An 18,466-nucleotide genomic window follows, 5' to 3' on the forward strand; every position below is an offset into this window, starting at 1 on the left:
ATCATAAATTTTAAAATACAACAGCATGGTTAGAGATTTTATCACACTTCTCTCAGTAATCATAGACAAAGCAAACAGAAAAACCAGGAAGAATATACAACATCTGAACTACATGGTTAGCAAACACAATCTGATAGACACATAAAATCTTGCAGCAAACAATTGGAAAATGTTTTGTTTCAGGCATGCAGGCAAATGAATAAATATCGGTCACATTCTAGACATAAACACAAATCTCAACATTTTCAAACCCCAGTAACCATATGAAACACGTTCCTAACAATGAAGTTGGGTTAGATATAAATAAGGAAAATGTTTTTTTAAAAAAGAAACTATGCACTCGAAAAAATTGTTTTAATTTAGCTGATAGACCAACTTTTATAAATAATCAATAAAATATTACTTCTCAAAACTTATGGTATGCATGTAGAGCTGTACAGTGAGGAAAACTTAAAGACTTCATACAACAGATTACATTAGAAAAGATTAAATGTTGAAAAATGAGCTAAGAATGTTAGACATGAAAAAGAGAATAACCACAGAAACAGCAGAGATTAAAAGATAATGAAAACTGACAGTTTATAATCAGATATTAATAGCAGGAGAAACCCATGTTCCAAGAAAAATGTATAGTATAAAATAATGACAAAAAAAGAAAATGGAAGTCCTTAATAATACTATAATAGTAATCAGTGTGTTTATAACACAGAGAACTTGCACATATGTTCTTTGGGAAACACCTCCCACCACTCCCCTGCAAAAATATGCGTAGGCAGCATTGTTCATGGTAGTTAAAAATGGCAAATAACTCAAATGCCCATGAACAGAAGAATACATAGAAAAATGATGACATATTTATGCATAGAATATACACAATAGTAAAACTGAATGAACTATGTCTCCCCTAGTCAACGTGGGTGAATCTAATACATGAAAAGCTGAGCAAAACAGCAGCTCTTAGACTTTCCATGCTATATGGCTCTGTACACATACCAAGTTTAAAAAGTGCCATGATACAAAAACAAAACAAAACAAAACAAAACACGTATTTTAGAATGTACACACTTTTGGTGAAAACAAGAAAAACAAGGGGCTAACAACACAAAATCTGCTCTGAAGGAGAAGGAAGAAAGGGAACGGAACTGGGGAGAGAATTGGAGGGTTTAAGTCTTAGTGGCAATGTTTTATTTCTTAAGTTGTGTACATAGGTATACAGGTGTTTATGTTGGTACTACCATTTAAAATATGCATATGTGTTATAAATATTTTCTGTGTATGATTTATTGCTTATACCAAGAAATTGAATTCTTCACAACTTCATAGGGGATTGATATATCTACTAAATTCTATCTCTTCATTAAATTCCTCTTCATTTTCAGCCTCCCAGGAGCCTCATCTTCTTAATAAAGGACTTTCTGAGTACAAATTCAATTCCTCTCACCTGAGGACCACAGCCATCTCCACTACAATGCTCAAGCACTAAGCCGTCTCCATGTGCATGTATGTATCCTCACAGCGCTCTGTGTGCCACTCTACTTTGATGCTTACGTCACAGAATTCCAAACATGGGTTTATGTACCTTTCTTTCCTATAACACAGCAACCTAATTTCCCACAAAAACTATGTCTAAATTCATTTTTGTAACCTTAGAAGCCCAACGTGATACCTGAAATATGGCCAATGCTCTGTAAACCTGTTACCTGTTGGATAGTTGGATGTATGTTAAAATGGGTGGGGGAATGGATGGATAGATGGGTAAATAAAAGAAGTCATTAATGTTTTATACATTTTAGTGCATTGTTTTATTTGGCTTAGATTTATTTTGGATAAGCATGATTTCTAGTACTGTATCCATCTATCAGAGTACTTTCCACTTGATCAGATATTTATCATGCACTAGAGTAGAACATTCATATTTTCATTAGTGAAACTTATGAAATGATCTTCCATAGATGAATAAAAAGTATGTAATTAGATAAAACTTTGTAGCAAGTTTAAATTTGAGGATTAACTTTTCATTGGGACTTTAACGTGGCTCAATCATTGCTTTAAGATAAGTCATGTATCTAAATTCAATGAAGGGGAACACTATTTACAAATAAATATCTTTTAAAATTTTCCATTATAATTCATCTCATATGTTTCAGAAGTGCCTCTCATCCTTCAAGATTTAAAAATAATCCACCATGAACACTGATTAAGGAAATTAAAGAAGACTTAAAAAAATGGAAATATATCCCATGCTCCTGGATTAGAAGAATCAATATTGTTAAAATGATGATACTGCTTAAGGCAATCTACAGATTTAATGCAATCCCTATCAAATTACCCAGGACATATTTCACAGAACTAAAACAAATCATAATAAAATTTATATGGAACCACAAAAGGCCTAGAATTGCCAAAGCATTACTGGTGAAAAAGAAAGAGGCTGGAGGAATAACTCTCCCAGACTTCAGACAATACTACAGGGCTACAGTAATCAAGACAGCATGGTATTGGTACAAAAACAGACATATGGACCAATGGAACAGAACAGAGAGCCCAGAAATAAACCCACAAACTTTTGGTCAATTAATCTTCAACAAAGGAGTCAAGAATATACAATGGAATAAAGACAATCTCTTCAGCAAATGGTGTTGGGAAAACTGGACAGCAGCATGTAAAACAATGAAGCTACAACACTCCCTTACACCATACACAAAAAATAAACTCAAAATGGATCAAAAAAAGACTTAAATATAAGACAAGATACAATAAACCTCTTAGAAGAAAATATAGGCAAAACATTACCTGACATACATCTCAAAAATGTTCTTCTAGAACAGTCTACTCAAGCAATAGAAATAAAAGCAAAAATAAACAAATGGACCTAATGAAACTTACAAACTTCTGCACAGCAAAGGTAACCATAAGTAAAACAAAAAGACAACCTACGGAATGGGAGAAAATTTTTGCAAATGAAACTGACAAAGGCTTGATCGCCAAAATATATAAGCAGCTCATACGACTGAATAAGAAAAAAACAAACAATCCAATCCAAAAATGGGCAGAAGACCTAAACAAGCAATTCTCCAAGGAAGACATACAAATGATCAATAGGCACATGAAAAAATGCTCAATATCACTAATTATCAGAAAAACGCAAATCAAAACTACAAAGAGGTATCACCTCACACCAGTCAGAACGGTCATCATTCAAAAGTCCACAAATGACAAATGCTGGAGATGCTGTACAGAAAAGGGAACCCTCCTTCACTGCTGGTGGGAATGCAGTTTGGTGTAGCCACTGTGGAAAACAGTATGGAGATTCCTCAAAAGACTAGGAATAGACTTACCATATGACCCAGGAATCCTGCCCCTGGGCATATATCCAGAAGGAACCCTACTTCAAAATGACACCTGCACCCCAATGTTCATAGCAGCACTATTTACAATAGCCAAGACATGGAAACAGCCTAAGTGTCCAATAACAGACGACTGACTAAAGAAGAGGTGGTATACTTATACAATGGAATACTATTCAGCCATAAAAACCGACAACATAACGCCATTTGCAGCAACATGGATGTTCCTGGAGAATGTCATTCTAAGTGAAGTCAGTCAGAAAGAGAAAGAAAAATACCATATGAGATCGCTCATATGCAGAATCTAAAAAAAAGAAACATAAATACAAAATAGAAGCAGACTCACAGACATAGAATACAATCTTGTGGTTGCCAGGGGAACCGAGGGTGGGAAGGGACAGACTGGGATTTCAAAATGTAGAACAGATAAACAAGATTGTACTGTGTAGCACAGGGAAATATATACAGGATCTTGTGGTGGCTCACAGAGAAAGAGAATGCAACAATGAATGTATGTATGTTCATGTATAACTGAAATGTTGTGCTCTACACTGGAATTTGACACAACATTGTAAAATGACTATAACTCAATAAAAAATGTTAAAAAAAATAATCCACCATGAAAATGTTGAGATTAATTCAGAAGTTACATTGTAAATAAGTAGAGACTATTTTGCCTATGTGGTACAAGTCTTTCCAATATTGTGCAATGTACTGCTTTATATATGAAAGCTCTGATGGCTATAAAAGGTGATTTGGCAACATAGAAACATAACTTAGCTATAGATAAGAATATAAAGTTAGAAAAGGGACTATAACCTAGATCACAATAGAAATAATGATGACAACCAGCACATAAAAACTCTAATATGTTTAGCTAAGCAAGGAGTTGTGTTCTTTATTTCCATTTTCTCATTGAAATCTCACAGTAATCATCAACCTCACATATAAGGAAACTGGGCTCAAAGTTTAACATCTCACAGTAAGAAGAGAATCTTAAATCAAGGGCTAACTTCAGCCTTCTTCTTTGCCTAAATGTTCTTTTTGGTTTGCAGTAATGTTTCTCTCTTCTTTGGAATTTCATAGTTTCAACTTTTTAAGATGTGATATTTTACTTAAAAATATATTGGAATTCAACTTTCTTTTAATTTTGTAAGTTATTATTTAGCAATATGATTATAGAACTAAAGGAAACAATGCTGAAGTAACAAATTTGAGTTAAAATCATACCTTAATTTCATAACTGAACTCTTTCCTGGTTTTTGCATAATCTTGTTTTTCCTTCTGCATCAGCCTTTGATCTAGGTTTCTGTACTTGGTAATCTGTTGACCAGGAAAAAGATGTAATTCTAAAAACCATCCTAGGTTGGCCTAAAACAACCATGAGTTTGTTCTTAAGATCACTCAGGAAAATTCTCAAGCTTTACCAATGGCTCACATAGACCAGATGCTGATCACAATATGTACACAGAGATGACCAAATGACATACTTATTCCTAAATATTCTGGTTGTCAGGATATGCACCCAGAGTTTGACTAATATGATTTCTGTCAGGGACATAATTATAACAGTATTTATGGTCAGTTCCTCATTCATTTGTTCAACAGAAATTTATTGATAGACTGCTATGTATGAGACAAAATGAAAAGTCACTGGGCATGCAAGCAGTGAAAAAACCAGGTACAGTGTCTACCCTTCTGTAGGTTACATTCTGGAACACTGCTGATGGTCAAGGCACTGACAGTAAGAACAAACCGTTTATTAAGCAATCACTAAAAGCCTGAACCACACTAATGGTTTTGAATGCAGTAGTTTATGTTGAGCCTTAGAAGCTCTGCTAAGCGTGTATAAACATCCCCATTTAACAGATAAGAAATGGAGATCCAGGTGGTTTTGTTGAACTACCCAGGATCACTGACTAGCAAGGAATGGAGCTGGAATTCAACACACATTTTATCCGCTTTCATACTCAACATTCACAACCACTGCTCTACTAAGCCTCCCCGTGTTAGTGCAACCTTTAAAAATAAACAAAACTGTTTGTATGAATGAGTGCTTTTTTAAAAAACAAAAAACCCCAATATATTTGTATCTAATCTTTTCATAGAAAATCATAAAAGTAAACAAGATACTCAGCAAATACAGGGATTGCTACAAAATCATTTACAGAGATTTTTTTTTTACCAAAAAATAAACAATTTCAGAAAGAAAACAACCAAGGATTTTTAAGAGTACTGGAATTATTTTCCTGAAAAACAACTGATTTGATTTGATTTGATAAATTTTATCTTGAGCAATACTACAACTGGGGGATTCAGGAATCTATTACTAAAAGAGTATTTGCTGTAAGACTTTAATACAATTCTTTTTCAACAATCAAAATATTTCTCTCTTCTTCCTCTTGTTTTATTCAGTGTACTAAATTTTAGTACCTAAATGCCTGACCTCAGAGCAACATATTTTCATATTTGGTACAAAAGACCTGAATGTAAATGAAATAGGTAAATTCTGTTCTGAGACTTTAAGCTTTTCTTAGAAGCCTTAAAGAGGAATAAATTTGAAGACTTGTTTCCCTATTCTTTAATTTTTTATCATTCACTGAGAATAGAATATGTGCATAAAATGAAGCTAATGAATTAATTTTTATAAAACCACAAGCCATTCTTTATTTAGTACTTAAATTAGGTCTTTTTTTTTTCCTACTAGTATAGTCGATTTACAATGTTGTGTTAATTTCTGGTGTACAGCACAGTGATTCATTTATGAACATTTATATATATATTCCTTTTCATATTCTTTTCCATTATAGGCCATATTTAGTACCTAGGTTCAGTTTATTAAGCATTCACTTTTTCCAGGCACTGTAGTCAAGAGAAGGGATATCACAGTAAATAAAGCCACATACTCTGTCTCAATGAAGAAAAGCAATGCGACAGTAAGCCAGTAATAAGTCAGAGTAGACTATACTAAGGGCTGTCCACAGAGATCTGTAGTGGAAATCACATTGGCACGTGAAAACAAGACCACAGGACAAGCAGTCAAACGGGTGAGGCGGCCCAGAAGTGCTGTTTGCCTTGGACTTGAACTACAATTAGGGATGTGCTCATGTGCCCAAGAATAGTAAGGTGCTTAACACAGAAGGAAGAGCAAGGGTCCAGAGATGCTGGTGAGTGAATGAACAAACCTAGGAGGCCGCTAGTCATTCCATGGCACCAGCGACCACAGGACAGGAGAAGGGAAGGGTACCAGATGCTGGGGTTAGAGGAGTCAGGTCACTTCACTTTCTAAGTTGTTTCAGGAGTAACCGCTAAAGTAAGAGAAACAAGACCCTGCTTGGTTGCTTGCACTTCAGAATATGGGAGGTGTGAGGGAAGGAGAAAGTGAAGGGAGAAAGGGAAAAAAGGAGATTTTCTTTTGTTTTCTAAAAAATACTGTTTTGATATCAGCTACAAGTGGGTCCGTGGCATAGCTACAGTGCAGCGTTGAGGCTCTGCCCGATGCCTTTTCTTTCCAGAGTTTGGAGAATTTAATGCAGGATGCGTAGTCTTGTTTGCCACCAGGTGTGTGTGTGTTGAGGGTGAGGAGGACTGGAAGTAGCATCTAGCGTTTGCAACCATATTTAATTCAACTATTATCGCTCAGTGCCTAAAGAGACATGAATCAAGGTTTATTTGAATGCTTTGCCAGCCCTTGAAGGAGTTACTTATTTAAAAGTCTTTGGTCTATTCAGACATCAAGATCCCAGAGCTCAGGTAAAATTTCAGCCCCATTATCTGCAAACAGTCAGTACTTCTGAGTGCACTTGAAATCTCTGAAGAAGAGAAAATGTGCTACTCTACAAGCAGGAAGCACACCTCCTAGGTACAGATGTAGCTGAATTGTAAAAAGAAGGAATGAATTTCAGAGGGGGCTATTCAGTGATTGGACAGTACCTATGGCTTCTGTTGCTGGAAGAACTGTGTTGGTGAAGACCCTGAAAACTGGTTTATATATCACTGCGTGTATCACAACACAATGCTTTCATCTACTTTATTTTATTTAGTTCTCATAAGCATTGGCAGATGAGGGAAGAAGTTCAAAGTGGCTATTTTGCCTGAGGAAACATAGTAACAAGAGGCAAAGTCCGGACTTAAAGATGTTGTGATTTCAAGGTCAGGGCTCTTTTCATTACCTCTAAATCCCTTTCCAGATCACAGAAGAGATATTAAAGTTTTCACCTGCTAATATATAAGATACTCAAAGAAAGTTCTGGGGGTTCCATGATGGCTGAGAGAGACTTTGAATGGGAGGGAACACTGGAAGAGAAGCTATGCAGATGCATTAGCCGGAGCCAATGGAATTGAGCTCACCAGTAGAGCACCTGGACTTGAGAGGACCTGAGGACACATTACACAGAGAGCATCCAGTAGCAAGGGTCATGGGACCCAGAGACAAAGGATGACAGCAAAAGATGTGGTCATGGTATCGAGGGATATTTAACATGAAACCTTGAGATACTGAAATGAACTTTTACTTAATGAAGAATGTCTTCCATGGGCTGATTTTCTCTGCATCAACAAAGTTTCCATCCTCCATATTGTGAAGAAGGGGGTTACAAGTACAGAATTGGTATGGGCATCCTGGACAATCCAATGGAACACTTGCCCATTGTCCTCCAGTGTCCACACAGGATTTATGCTAAGAGAACATGGACACCCTTGCTAACTAAATGTTGTCATTCCATACCCCCAAGGATTTCTGTCCTGAACCACATAAAAATGCAAAAGTATAAATGGCAGAATTCTTTGCTAGCTGAGACGCCTCCCATCTTTTATTTCTATCACGTTAGGGTTAGGATATGACATAACTTTCACTTAAATATTAAATTGAAATTTTCTTTATCTCACCGATTTTCTTTCAAGACCATCTGTACTAACATTTTCTTTCATTTCTCCTTGACTCGGTTTACATCAAATTCTCAAGCAGTGAAGCAGTTTTCCTTGATAAGGGCTCTCAGATTCACACTTTGAAAGGCTCTAAGTAAATTTCCTGTTTTCCTGAAAAAGTTCCCTAATGCTGTTTGCCTCTCTTCTTTTGCATTTGGAAATCTCTAATTGGACAATTCAGTTGAAATTTTTGCTTAATTATTATACATATGTGTGAAATATACTAGTATCTGAATGCATGCCTACAGAGGTCTCTTTGCTGTTGCAATTTTATCGAAGTGTTTCCAGAATCCATTTGCATAATGCAGAGTCTTCAGTGTACTTCTTATGGAGTAGACTGTTTCTTGTATTATAGTTTCCCAGTCTTTTAGGATCCCCTGTTATATTATTTCATGGTAATAAAATCATAAACGTTATATTAGTTTATTGGGTGTTCAAAATTAAAAAAAAACAACTATGAGCTTGGATGGCAAAAGATAAAGTATGAATACTGAGAAAAGAAATGGAATTTGGTTGAATGCTCATTTTGTGCACACACTTCCTCATCTTACACAGTTTAATTCACATCAATCTTGTGAGTTTCTAAAACTTTCACCTTACAGTGAGAATTTACAATGAGCTCAGAGAAGTGTTTTCCCAACCAACTTATAAATGTCAAAGGTAGAATTCAAACCTACATGTATCCAACCCCAAGATTCTTAATGTATCCCTCACACCATGCTGATTTATAGAACTTGGGTATAATCCCTGTTCCCCATGCATGACATGGCAATCTTTGTTTACTGTGGGGTTTTTTTCCCATGACATAATTTTTAAAACACTTTATTGAACTATGATTCACATGAAAAAAGCTACATATACAATGTACACAGTTTGATGAGTTTGGGGGTAACTGTACACCCATGAAACCATCTCTAGACATGGTGACCTTTGGATTGTGTTGCAGAGGTATGAAAAAGTAAAAAGGAGATTTGGAAGTATCAGAATAATCTTGTATTTCCCCTCAAGGGAAACTAGTTGGATAGCCACACTGTTAGTACACTTAAGCAGTGTTAACTGGTACCCTGAATCGGTCAATAGATAATTTTTGCTTGATCAATAATTTTTGACACAATTTTGAGCTAATGAGCATTTACTGATCACCTACCATAATTTCATTCATTCAACATATAACTAGGTACCTTCACAACTTTCTGTTATTCAGTCCTCAAATCACTCCACATGCAAGCAAACAAGTTGGTAGATGTAATAGGTATTAGAGCCCACATTCTTCTCAATAACCATGTTATGTGAAAGCCTTCGGTCTCCGCGGGTTAAAAGTTATTTGTATAATAATAAATTGAATAATAAAATCTAATATTTTATTTGTACGATATTTATAGTGCATAGAGCACAGTACTGAAGAATCAAATCTGAGCTCAATTTACTGCTCCATCACGAACTATCTGTGTAACTTCAGAATACTTAATTTATTTGAGTCTCAGTTTCTTCATCTCTATAATATTAACACTAATCCCTATTCCACAGGAGGCAGTGATTAAATAAAGTAATGCATATAATGGTAGCACAGCTTCCGTACAGGAAGAAGGAAGTGTGGATACTTATATAGGTAGGAGATCAGGAAACTGAAATCAGTTTCCTCTGCTCAGTAAGAACTAAGATCATTAGCGGAGAAGGAATACCTAGGTTACTGTGGAATTATTACATTGCTGGAGACCAGCAGAAGTCTGAAGAGAAAAATGAGGTTTTTCTCTCTTTCTTCCATGAAAATAACCAACATTAACCTATGAAACAAAAATAGTTTTGAAAATCTCTTCTAAAAACAAAGCAGGGAACAGCTAAGGCAAGAATATTATCCGCCAAAATTCATCCAAATCCTGGGAGGCCACCAAAAGTCTAAAATAGGTCTCCAGGTCTCAAACAGCATGCTTTATTTTTCTGAAAAGTATGATATCTTGCAGGACCAGTGATACATCTCTTAGAACAATGAAGGGTTGGGCGCATGGGCTGCCATCAGGAAGAAATTGGGAATTTGGGTCTAGAACACAGAGAGAATCAGAGGAGACGCTGAGCAAGAAGTGATACCAAGAGTGCCCCACTTATGTCTCCAAACATGACTCCCAACATGAGAAACTGTTAATGAGGCAGAGCAGAAAGGGAAACAGAAATCACTTTGCACCCACTAGCAAAATGGGACTGAGTAGAACTAAATACTAAGTCACCCTGAGAAGTCCAGATGAGATGTGCTAGAAACTTGCTGAACTGGCTCTACAGGACCTGCTCCCTCTGGAGGAATGACTCGAGAATGTTGCCTCCAGGACACAAGACACAGCATGTTTATTTGGCAAATGCTTTGAGAAAACACTCCCATTTAGAAGCTATTGACTGCCTCTGTCCAGTACAAAGAGCAGGCCAGGAAATGATGGCCCCCATTCACACACACACACAATTCTTGAAAGATTACAAAAGCACTATTTACAGAGTTGATGGAAAGCAAACAGGAGGAAAGGAGCAGAGCAAACCAAAGGCAGCTGAGGTGGTAGAGACCAGGAAAGAACTGAAGACAGCAATAACATCGTTACAGAAATGGACAACAAACACCTTTTAGGTGTAACAAGACAGAGAAAAGGAAAGGACTTTAGTTATTATGATCAGCACTTCCAAGGAATTTGCTATAAAATAGAACCAAAAAATGGAGTAGCGGGTAGAGGTAAAGAGAAAGTAAACAAACAGATAATGCAGGAAATAGGAGAGAATCACAAAAGGATAAAAAGACCCCCAAATGTGCTCTAACAGACTAGTCAAACAAGTATGGCACACGACATACTGGAACTCAGTACTTTTTCAACATCTAAAGTCCAATGAAATAAATAAGGTATAGAAGAGCATACTTCATAAACTCCCATTTGTGTAAAACTGGAGACCACATTGCTTCTTCTAAGAGGAAGCAAGTGTCCGGGGCGGGGGGTGGAGGAGGGGATAAGCACAGGGGCTACATTTTACTCTATGTGCATTTGCACTCCTTAAAAAAAAAAAAACCCTGTTTCACCATATACATGTCTTTTTTATGAATGAAAATGCAAAAATTTTTAAATGTTAAGAATGAATTCTTGACTCAACTTTCCCCAAAACCAGCAAATAAAGAGGTGAAGAGGGAATAAACTAGGACAGACAGAACAAAAAATAAAAAGCAAACACTTCATTAAAATGAAAATCTATATTAAGCTCCCTTAGCCACTCACTTGACTTTAAGTGGCATTGATGGTGCTGACTCTCCAAGTTATGCCTCTAACCCCTACTCTGAATTTCCCTGAATCACAGTTTTATTTTTTAATAGCCAACTACCCACTTGACATTTTCACATGCATTTCCAAGAGGCTGCTCCAATTTAACATGCCAAAATGTGCCCCTTTCTTAATCATTGTCATTCCAATAAAATGCATCACCATTTACTCATTTGCCCAAGCCAATATTCTAGGATTTATTGTTAAAATATTCTATGCACTCCCTCATCTCACCACACCCCCATGCTGACCCCTTCCCTAAAACATACACCGATTTTGTTCAGATCTATCTGGATAACTGCCACTCTGCTCCAGTTGCCCAACCTTCCCTTCTAACTGATGTCCCTATTTCCACCCTCACTCCTCTGTTATTCGTAGTCCAAGCCCCACCACCATCCTGCTACCACAATAAACTTCCTATTGACATCTGCCTCCATCTACAGGCTTATCTCATGTGCTTCAATTTATTGTACTTTGCAGAGATTATGTTTATTACAAATCAAAGGTTTGTGGCAACCCTGCACTGAGCAAGTCTACAGCACCATTTCACCAACAGCATTTTCTTACTGCATATCTCTGTGTCACCATTTGGTAATTCTCACAGTATTTCAAATTTTTTCATTATTATTGTATTTGTTATGCTCATCTGTCATCAGTGATCTTTGATGTTACAATTATAATTGTTTTGGGGTACCATGAACTGCACTCAAATAAGAGAGTGAATTGATAAAGTTTGTGTGTGTTTTGACTCTTCCACTCTCTCTCTCCCTCTCCCTCTCCTTGGACCTCCCTATTCCCTGAGATACATTATTGAAATTAGGCCAATTAACCATCCTACTATGGCCTCTAAGCATTCAAGTGAAAGGAAGAGTTGCATGTCTCTCACTTTATATCAAAAGCTGGAAATGATTAAGTTTAGTGAGTAAGGCATGTTGACAGATATGACAGGCTGAAATCTAGGCCTTTTGCACCAGTTAGCGAAGTTGCAAATACAAAGGAAAAGTTCTTGAAGGAAATTAAATGAGCTAGCCCAGTGGAACACACAAATGATAAGAACAAGAAACAGCCATATTGCTGATATGGTAGAGGTTTTAGTGGTCTGGACAGAAGGTCAGACCAGCCACAGCACCCCCTTAAACTAAAGCCTAATCCAGAGGAAGGCTCTAATGTTCTTCAGTTCCATAAGGGATGAGAGAGGTGGGGAAGCTGCAGAAGAAAAGTCTGAAGCTAGTGGAAGTAAGTTCATGAAGTTTAAGGAAAGAAGCCACCTCCATAAAATCAAAGTGCAAGGTGAAGCAGCAAGTGCTGATGTAGAAGTTGCAGCAAGTTATTCAGAAGATCCAGCCAAGAAAATTAATGAAGGTGGCTACACTAAACAACAGACTTTCAACGCAGACAAAACAGCCTTGTATTGGAAAAAGATTCCACCTAGGACTTTCGCAGCTAAAGAGGAGAAGTCAATGCCTGGTGTCAAAACTTCAAAGGATGACTGACTCTCTTGTTAGCGGGTAATGCAGCTGGTGACTTGAAGTTGAATTCAATGTTAATTGACCATTCTGAAACTCCTAGGGCCCTTAAGATTTATGCTAAATATACTCTGTCTGTGCTCTACAAATACTACAACAAAGTCTAGATGACAGGACTGTTTATAATATGGTTTACTAAGTATTTCAAGCCCATGGTTGAGTCCTACTACTCAGAAAAAACATTCCTTTCAAAATATGACTGCTCATTGACAATGGACCTGGTCACCCAAGAGCTCTGATGGAGATGTTTGAGATTCATGTCATTTTCATGCCTGCTAATGCAACATCCATTCGGTAGCCCATGGACTAAGGAATAGTTTCAACTTTCTAGTCTTATCATTTAAGAAATACATTTCATAAGGCTATAGATACAGATTCCTCTTATGGATCTGAGGCTATAGATACAGATTCCTCTTATGGATCTGGGCAAAGCAAACTGAAACTCTTCTGTGAATGATTTGTCATTCTAGATGCTATTAAGAACATTTGTGATTCACACAAAGAGGTCAAAATATCAACATTAGCAGGAATTTGGAAGAAGTGGATTCCAACCTTCATGGATGACTTTAAAGCTCAAGACTTTAGTAGAGGAAAGTAACTGTAGATGTGATGGAAATAGTAAGAGAACTAGAATTAGAAGTGGAACCTGAAGATGTGACTGAATTGCTGCAGTCTCAAGATAAAACTTTAATGAATGAGGAGTTGCTTATTTTGGATGAGCAAAGAAGGTGGTTTCTTGTGATGGAATCTACTTTTGGTGAAGATGCTATGAAGATGGTTGAGATGACAACAAAATCTTTATAATATTACATAAATTTAGTCGATAAAGCAGTAGCAGGGTTGGAGAGGACTAATTCCAATTTTGTAAGAAGTTCTACTTTGGACAAAACACTATCAAGCAGCATTGCATGCTACAGAGAACTTGTTTATGAAAGGAAGAGTCAATCAATGCAGCAAACTTTATTGCTGTCTTATTTTTTAAAATTACCACAGCCACCCCAACCTTCAGCAACCACCACCCTCATCAGTCAGCAGCTATTAACATCACGGGAAGACCTTCCACCAGCAAAAAGATTATGACTCATTGAAGGTTCATATGATAGTGACCATTTTTTTTAGCAATAAAGTATTTTTAAATTTAATTAAAATACGTACTTTTTAAAGATACACTGCTATTGCACACTTAATAGACTAAAGCATGGTGTAAACATAACTTTTATATGCACCAAGAAACCAAAAAAAAAAAAATCATGTGATTCACTGTATTGTGAGATTGATTCACTTTACTACAGTGGTCTGAGACTGAACCCCCAATATCTCCAAGGTATGCCTGTCTAATCACCCCTCCACACTGTGGCCAGAGTTATCATTTTAAAATAAAAATAAGATCATGTAATTTACTTCCTTAAAAACCCTCTAACAACTTCACATCACACTTAAAAATAAAATCCAGGCTCCCCATCATAACCTAGAAGACCCTTCAGATGCTGACTGCTTCTCTCTCATTATTTCCCCCTTTTACATCGTTTTTGTCCTTATTCTGATTCATACACTTGGGGCCGTGGTTTGATGGTGCTAACCTTGTTTTTGTCTCAGCTCATTTACATGAGCTATTTCATTGTTCTGGAATACTCGGTCTCCATGCCATCCCACAGAGAGGCTTTCCCTGTCCAACAATCTAATGAAACATCACCCCATCGCATCACTGACTGGCTGCCCAGTTTTATTTTCTTTATTGGCTTTATATAACTATCTGTTATTTTCTTCTTTTGCTTTATTATCTGTCTATCCCCAAGTACAAGAACAAACACTGCCTAGAAAGAGTAGACTCCTTTTTGTTGAATAAATAAATGAACTCCATTTGCATTTTCAAAATGATGTGTCTAAGAAGATCTTTTACAGACACACAAAAAATGGCTTAAAAGACAAACGAAAAGCTAAGGTTTGTGATTGGCCCTGAGAAATTGGATGGCAGCCTGGCAAAGAGGTAAACTTGCACTCTTTTATAATTCAAATGCTTTGGAACCAATTTAACTTCTGTAATGGATATTGCCTCATTTTTTCTTATTTAAGAACCATATAAAGGTTTTATAGTTGTTAAGACCTGTTCTACAAAAAAAAAAACTCAGACAGATTACTGGGAAGGAGATACAAGAATTGAGACCCTTTTAGCTAAAAGTAGAAGGGAGAGTGTAATACAAATCTTTGTTAACAACCATACATTTATTCTCACCCCACTCATCTTCCCTTTAAGCTATAAGCTTTAGATAAATTTTAATTGCTCAACTAAATTCATTATCTCTTTAAAACCAGATGTATAAGATTCAAAACCAAGATACAGATTCTATTTTAATATCAGAATAGCTTGTTTAACAATATAACTTTAGCTAAGTTACACTGAATGTTATTGATAACATTGGATAAGAGTATCTTTTAGGAGGTGATATTTTGAATTTTTCAACAGACAATGGAAAAGCCTCTGCTATTATAGCAGATAACATGAGACTGTTACAAGAAGTGCCTTTATATGTTATTTGGGTAATATCAGAAACTTCATAAGAAATAATTACACTTTAATATGTATTACTGACAACCAATTCTCTGAAATACTGTGGCATATTACAATCCCAACCCAACTCCTCAGGAAAGATGGGAGAAATACTGCATATTGTTTTGCATGTAATTATAAGGATTTAGATGCTTTCCACAATTGTTACATTTACTTTTATATTGACCAAAGTGGGCAACTTGTGATTTAGCAATAGAAAGCCTGAGGCCTTCTCAAAGATGGAGTCTACAGCTTTTGGAATTATACTAATCAAAATAAAATATCTAAAAGGTCACCAAGGGAGGAGGGATGGGCTTTTATCTATCTGACTACAAATGAAAAAACAGGGCTACTATTAACTCAAAATGTACTCTTGCAAGAATTTTAAAATGGCATTTCTTTCTTAATTTATTTTACTTCGACTGACCAGAGAAAAATACTATAATAACAGACAAATCCACAATGTTTACAGTCAGAATAATGCCCCATTAATCAGTGTCCTTGTACAGTGCACAACCTGTACACACATACCCACTGTCTTTGTAATTTAGAAACCTTTGGCAGAAGCTACCAGGACACATTCCTGTTCCAAATGAGAAAGACATTTCTGACATAGTTTTTAACAGTCAGAATGAACGTTTCAGGAAGTTCTAAGTCCCTCATCACTGGAGGAATGGAAGCTTCATCTTAAGCGCGTGTATTATGTGGAGGTTATAGATAAGATTTTACACGCCAAATAGTAGTAGGACTAGATAAACTTGAAGGTTTTTTTCTACTCTTAGAATTTAATGCTCTATTTAAAAGAGACTTAGTGAAACTACATACAAAATATATCTGCTCTTCTATAAATAGGAAAGTGTTAGTCATAGCTTTAAGGGAGAAAATAAATCTAGTACCATTTATTTTGTTAAATTCTTAAGAATTAAAATTTATTTTATTAAAATAATTTTTTCATTAAATTTTCATTTTTGTTTAATTTATTTTTGTTAAATTTATTTTCATTTTTTGTTAAATTTGTTAACAAAATAAATTTAAATTCTTAAGAATCTTAAGAATTTAAGACCCCTTAATGTCTTAGATTTATAAGTTGCTTGTGTTACCCTTATGTACACAGTCCCATTGATTTCTGAAAACAATGAGACAAGAAGGCCAAGTGTCAGGGAATTCCATCTTGAGACGAGAAAGCAGATGTTCAGAAATGTGATTTCCCATGAGTAAGTTTTCACAAGTGAAAGCTAAAGCAGTGACAGTCAAACTCAGATGGTTTATTTCCTCCTTTTCTTGTTTTAAATCATTCCTCCAGTTGAAAGTTTTAAATTTAATTCTGGCTTTTAATTCTAATCTGCCAAGCAAACATGGAACTATATTAAGCCATGTAATCTTTACTACCTGATAAAAGAGAAGTTTGACAGGGCATCAGATGAGATAAACACTCTTACTAGTACTATTTGTTAGCTGTCTCTCTTTCCTAATAGATTGTAAGATTGATTAGGAGAAGAAACTTGCCTCTTTTGCCAGCTAATTTCTACCACTTAGGCTCGGAAATACTAGTTGTTTGAAGGAATAAATGGTTCAACCACAATTAATTATGTGGTTCTTTATGCAATAAACCTTAGGCAATATATAAGACAAGGGATTCAACAACAGTCTTATACATAAATCCACCTTAAATGTATAATCAGAAAAACACATGGGTTTATAAAATGCCACAAGCAGACAGCCTAGATGCTGAGGTTAAATTTGTGTAGACCAGATAATCAGGTGATGGACTGCATAATCCCCCTTTTAATAGGCTGTCTGGACAGTGTACAAAAATGGATTTCTACATACTCAACATTAAATTTCAGCTCCAGATTCTTTGCCTTGGGAATGATCCCTTCTTTCCTGTACCTCGTATTACTTTCCTGTTATTTTCCCTAACAGAATCAGAGAAGGGCTGTCAATCCTAATTGAATTCAAGAAAAAAAATTTTTTTGATCAGTAAGAAGTATTAAATAATACACAGATGGGAAGAAAATGATATGCAAATAGTCCAAAAGGATAGGACATGATGGCCAAACTAGAGAATCAATATGCTACAACCAACCAAAAAATACATTGTCAATGGGACCCGGCATTGATGCCAAGGGAAATGAACAGAGGGTTTCGGTTGATTCTTCTTCATCTGGCATCAAATCTTCTTTCATTTGCTGCTTTGAGGAGAAACTCTTTCATTTTACTTCTTTTTTTCTTTTTTAAAAAATTTTTATCAAAATATAGTTGATTTACAATGTTAGCTTCAGGTGTACAGCAAAGTGATTCAATTATACATATACATATATTTTTCTTTTCAGATTCTTTTCCATTTTGTGTTATTACAAGAAATTGAATATAGTTCCCTGTGTTATACAGTAGGTCCTTGTTGTGTATCTATTTTATATATAGTAATGTGTATCTGTTAATTCCCAACCCCTAATTTATCCCTCCCCACTCTCTCCCCTTTGATAACCTCAGTTTTTTCTATGTCCGTGAATCTGTTTGGGGTTTGTAAATAGAATTTGCATCATTTTTTTTAGATTCTACATATAAGTGATGCCATATGATATTTGTCTTTCTGACTTACTTCACTCAGTATGATAAACTCTAGGTCCATCCATGTTGCTACAAATAGCATTATTTCATTCTTTTTTATGGCTGAGCAATATTCCATCATATATATGTATGTGTGTGTATATATCTCACAACTTTTTTATACACTCATCTGTTGATGGACATTTAGGTTGTTTCCATGTCTTGGCTATTGTAAATAGTGCTGCTATGAACATTGGGGTGTATGTGTCTTTTTGAATTAGAGTT

General features: G+C 35.8%; 1 long non-coding RNA gene across 2 annotated transcripts in view; it reads right to left on the bottom strand.

Moving 5' to 3' along the window:
• LOC140685730 (uncharacterized) overlaps positions 1 to 18,466 on the bottom strand; it is a 62,101-nt gene that overhangs the window by 20,003 nt on the left and 23,632 nt on the right. The window contains exon 3 of one of the 2 annotated variants that reach the window (XR_012059090.1): positions 4,578 to 4,670. The exons of the other annotated variant lie outside the window; for it this stretch is intronic. This is a non-coding gene — a long non-coding RNA (uncharacterized lncRNA). The remainder of the gene's footprint in view (positions 1 to 4,577; positions 4,671 to 18,466) is intronic. 2 annotated transcript variants of the gene reach the window in all.

This window comes from Vicugna pacos, chromosome 15 (assembly GCF_048564905.1).
Source record: "Vicugna pacos chromosome 15, VicPac4, whole genome shotgun sequence".
Lineage (NCBI taxonomy): Eukaryota > Metazoa > Chordata > Mammalia > Artiodactyla > Camelidae > Vicugna > Vicugna pacos.